Source organism: Monodelphis domestica, chromosome 5, assembly GCF_027887165.1.
Source record: "Monodelphis domestica isolate mMonDom1 chromosome 5, mMonDom1.pri, whole genome shotgun sequence".
In the NCBI taxonomy this organism is placed as follows: Eukaryota; Metazoa; Chordata; class Mammalia; order Didelphimorphia; family Didelphidae; genus Monodelphis; species Monodelphis domestica.
The window spans coordinates 152799574-152805116 of record NC_077231.1 but is presented as its reverse complement, the minus strand read 5'-3'; the positions used below and the strand labels follow the sequence as shown (position 1 = coordinate 152805116).

At 37.5% G+C, this 5543-nt stretch overlaps 1 pseudogene; it reads left to right on the top strand.

Annotated features, from left to right (window-relative positions):
* The first annotated feature begins 258 nt into the window (after nt 1-258).
* LOC130454723 (U1 small nuclear ribonucleoprotein C-like) lies at nt 259-663 on the top strand (annotated as a pseudogene).
* Nucleotides 664-5543: the final 4880 nt, after the last annotated feature.

The window sequence follows — 5543 nt, the reverse complement described above, 5'->3', positions numbered from 1 at the left end:
ATCCCTCCTTTTCTCTCTCCCTCCTCCAGTCAGTTGGGAGTTTCTAGCATTCAGCAGCAACATCTCCTCTTCTCCTTGTTGCTGGGGTGAAGTTCATTCTTTAGGGTCTCTGCTGAGTGTCTGTCTGAAGAGCCAGGTCCCAATTTTAGCTGTTCAATAAGAGCATCCTGAAGTTAACCTTCTATGTGGAAGAGAGTGGGGGAAAGAGCCAGGCTATTCTGAAGGTTCTTGGAACAGAGTAAGGCACTTGGGAACATCATGCTCAAGCTTTACTGTGATTACTGTGATACCTATTCCCCATCTGTGAGGAAGACCCACTGTAGTGGAAGGAAACACAAAGAGAATATGAGAGACTAATATAAAAAATGGATGGAAGAGCAAACCCAGAGCCTGATTGACAAAACAACCACTGCATTTCAGGAAGGAAGAATTCCTCCCAATCTTTTCTCTGCTCCTCCACTAGGAGGGCCTATGATCCCACCTCCTCACCCTAGCATGATGGGGTCTCCCCCTCCTGGGATGATGCCTGTGAAGCCTCCTCCTGGTACATGGATGCCCATGGGAGGTAACATGCCTATGATGTCTGGCCCTCCAATGATGAGACTCCTTCCCAATCCTATGATGATCCCCACTCACCCAGTGACGCCCAGATCAGAGAGATAAAAGAAAGAAAATACAAGGAAGTCCATTTCTCAGTTTTAAATTATTTGTTCTATTTCACCAGAAACTCATGGTGCTTGGCCTCAGATATGTTTGATATGTTTTTATTCTTTTACTTCCCCTTCCAAAACACTGACTCTCTTTTATATCACAGCCACTTTCAGTGTTCTGATCCCTTCCCCTACCCTTCAGGTTCCTCCCACCCCCTATGATAAATAAGCATAGAGAAGAAAATAGAAGTATATTGGATAGGTCTAAAACTTCTCCCTTTTTCTGCACCAATAGTTTTAACTTTGCAGTGGTACCCCTTCATCTGCCCTTTAATACTTCCCTCCCTTGTGATAAATACGCACAGTGAAGAAAAAGCATAAGCATATTGGTCATATCTAAAGATTGTCTCTTTCTCTGTAACTATATAGTTTTAACACCTCTCTGCCAAAGGTAAAGAAAGGGAACACCCTTTACCAGTCCTCTGAAGTCACAGTTGCATAATACATTCATTGATCAGAGCTTTGAAGTCTATAAGTGTTGTATTCCTTAATTTTGTGGTGGTTGTGTAAATTGTTTTTCCTGTTTTTACTTACTTTCCCTCTACCATTAGTATATCTCATATGTTTGATGTTTCTCAATTGGTGGCTATTGTTGGCTTGAAATTCTTTGCTACTATAGAGTGCTGCTTTTGATATTTTTGTATATATGGGACCTTTCTGCTATCTTTGCCCTTCTTGGGTTATCTGCCAATAGTGGTGTCACTAAGTCAAAGATATGTGTTTTAGTGACTTTTTAGAAAAATTCCAAATCATTTTTCAGAACTGTAAGATAAGTTCATAGTTCCACCAAAAGTGCTTTAGTGTGCTTATCTTTCCACAGTCCCTCCAACACTGACCATTTCCCTCCTGTCATCTTTCTCAAAATAGTGTAAAGTTTGAGAGTTTTAATTTGCATTTCTCTTTTTAGTGAGTTAGACCATTCTATCATGATTGTGGACAGCTTGCCAGTTTTTGTGGTTTTTTGACTAACTGCCCAAGAGGTGATTTCAAAACATTTAAGAAGACTTCCCACTTCCTGTCAAAGAAACAATTTAAAAAGGAAGAGTGGGGCAGAAATGCATCTTATATTTGTATTGTTATGCATAAAAATAAAATTATTGATTAATTTAGCATTAAAAAACTGTGATTGATTGATTATGCTCCCCTCCCAATAGATTTGTATATAGTCATAGCCCTAGAGACAAATGGGGTTGTTTGGCCCTATCATTACACTATTCTACCACTTTTAAGTCTGACCCCCTTCTCATCTAAAAAAAAATCCATCCTGAACACTGGCAAATTAATTGAGACTTTTCATTTCTCTGATCAAAGTCCTTTAATGAAATGATAAGTAAATTAGGTGAACATAGAATAGTCTACTTGTCAGATTTATGGGTAACGAAAGATTTTAAGACCAAGCAAGAGCTAGAAAATATTACAAAATGTAAAATAAATAATTTTGATTATATTAAATTGAAAAGGATTTCTACAAACAAAATGAATGCAATCAAAATTAGAAGGGAAGCAACAACTTGGAGAAAAATCTTTATAACAAAAACATCTGATAAAGGTCTAATTACTCAGATTCATAAGGAGCTAAATCAATTGTTCAAAAAAGCAAGCCATTCCCCAAATGATAAATGGGCAAAGGATACAAATATGCAATTTTCAGATAAAGAAATCAAAGCTATCAATAAACACATGAAAAAGTGTTCTAAATCTCTTATAATTAGAGAAATGCAAATCAAAACAAATCTGAAGTACCACCTCACATCTAGTAGATTGTCCAATATGACCTTAAGGAAAGTGAGAAGTTTTGGAGCAGATGTGGCAAAATTGGGACATTAATGCATTGCTGGTGGAGTTGTGAATTGATCCAACCATTCTGGGGGGCAATTTGAAACTATACCCAAAGGGTGCTAAAAGACTCTCTGCCTTTTAATCCACCCAAAGCACTGTTGGGTTTATACCACCAAAGAGATAATAAGGAAAAAGACTTGTACAAATACATTTATAGTCACAATCTTTGTGGTGGTAAAAAGAGGGAAAATTTTGCCCTTTGATTGGGGAATAGCTGAATAAATTGTGGTATCTGATGGTGATGGAATACTATTGTTCTCAAAGGAATAATGAACTGGAGGAATTCCATTTGAACTGGACAGACCTCCAGGAACTGATGCAGAGTGAAAGGAGAAGAACCAGGAGAACCTTATACACAGAGACTGATATACTGTGTTATAATAAAATGTAATGTTCTTCTCCACTAGAAGCAATGTAATGATCCAGGACAATTCTGAGGGACTTATAAAAAAGAACACTATCCACATTCAGAGAAAGAACTGTGGAAGTAGAAACACAGAAGAAAAACAACTGCTTGATCACATGGGTTGATGATATGATTGGGTATATAGACTCTAGGTGATCACCCTAATGCAAACATTAGTTATATAGAAATAGATCTTGATCAATGACACATGTAAAACCCAGTGGAATTGCTAGTTGACTATGAGAGGGGAGTGGGATGAGGGAAGGGAAAGAACATGGATCATTTAACCATGGGAAAATGTTCTAAATTATTTAATTAAATATTTTTTCAAATAAAAAATTCTTTAATGCCTCCCAGCAATATACGGTATAAATTCCAAAATTTTCAGCTTGGCCTTTGTTATTCTCATCCCTGTGACCCCAACATGTTACCAATCCTAACTCTCACTGTTCCTTTATGTGGCTGCCTACTTCAAGCAAAAGTTCTTTTAATAATAAGAGGTAGTTCTTACATAGTGCTTTAAGGTTTGCATTTTGACTTTTACAACTCTTGTTGATAACTCTTATAAAGGAGGTGCTATCATTACCCCCATTTTACAGATGAGGAACATGACATTGATAGAGGTGACTTGCCCAGGATGGCACAGCAAGTGTCAGAGAGAGACAAAACTAAAATGCTAGTCTTTCTAACTCTAAGGCTATCATTGTATTTATATCAACACCTAGATACCTCAGGCACAAGCAACAGTATTTGTTTTATGCCTTTTTGGCATATGCATCTTGAATTATGATTTTCTTAAGCCTGAAAATCCATATAATATGGTCCCTCTGTTAAACTTTTTTGTGGCCCTTTCAGTGCAATGGCTTCTCCCAACTCTGATTGATTACTTCACTTAAATCTCCACCATTCTTTTTAAATTTAACATGTTGTCCTGGATTATTACATATATTCTCATATATTTGTCTTTTCTATGAACTAGATAATAAATCAGCAGTCTCTTGCTCATAGTACACAAAGTATTTTTATTAGTTGCTAATACTGAAATAACAGTCTTATAGAGGTCTAAGATTCACAAAGTTTTCTTCACAATAACCCTCTGAGCTTGTCAGTATTCAATTCATTTACTTCCATTTTACTCTGAAGGGAAGTCACATTAGAGAAGTGACAAGATGTTAGTAGATGTTAGAGCCAAAGCACCAATCCTAGTCTTTGATTGTAAGATCAGCATTCTTTATGTTACACCAACCCCAAATACATTTTTATCATAATTTAATACCCATCTAGTACTACCAGGATGAAAACATTTTATTAGACACCACAGGACAAGGGGATATTGAAAAGTGACAACATTTGCCCTTGAGGGTTAAAAAACTTGTTTAGTAAGACAAATACATAGCCCAAAATCACTATTTTTACAGTCATCAACAAAAGCCTGTCACAGAGAGGAAAATGATCACAGAACTAAGGAACAGATTTGATAGCAACTAGGTCACAGTTAAAAATTGCTGGCCATGGCCAAATAAATATCTTAACAAATCCTGAAAATATAGCAGCCTATATCTACAAGCTACAAATGGTCATGCCATAGATCTATTAGTGTTCTCACCAATATCATGTGTAAAAAGAATTGACAGATGAAGAAGGTTTGAACTAGAATACTGTCAGATGTGTGTGGAGTTTTGTGTTTCTTTTTTTATCTTGGAAGTGCTTCCTTTACCATACAAACAACAAGGCATCCTGATGGACATAGACCACCTCATTTTTGCCCTTTGGTGCTCCACCAGCCTGCTTCATTTGGTCCAATTCAGCTCTTTCACTGATCCCTAGTAGCCAATGCTATTGTAGGACCATTTTGCCAGAACTCACATTTTTCTGAGGGGGTGAGATTCTCTTTAGAATATGTTGATTACTCTCTTAATGAAATTGAACCCAGGATAAAATTGTCCTCTAACTCACCACCTCTTGAATTCTCAGAATCAAATTGCTTTTGTTTCAGATAAAGAATATTAGTTTTAGCCATAGATCTCATGCATACAGAGTTCTGGAGCCCTTCAGAGCAAAGGAAGATCTAAACTGTGACTATCGCATGGGGGGGAAAAGTTGAGGACATGAATATAAAAAGAGATAGAGACTGAATACAAGAACAAAAACTACTGCCTGGCTAGTGGAGTTAAAGTCTCTTGACTTCAATTACTGTAATATTTATTGGTAAAGATGAGAGGATTAAAAAAAAAACAGGGGATATGGAAGGTTTATAGCAGGGGTATGGAAGAGTTGAAGGGAAAGAGGGAATATGGCTGCTGGTAAGGAAAAGGAGAGAGATGCCCCCTGCCGAGAGGCTATTGTTGAACCAAATAGGATGTCCAAGAAATGAGCCACTTATGATAGCCTTCAGGGATGTTTTCTTGCTGGATTGCTGCTGAAGTTGTCCCAGAGCAGGTAAACACAGACCCTCCTGAGGGACAAGCCTTTCCCCAGAATTTAGTCGCCCAGTAGGGGTCCAGTAAAAACCTTTTGTAATTGGATGACTGAACTGAGGTTCAGCTCCCTCTATGCCCCAGGAAAGATAGTACACTTATCTGACTGCA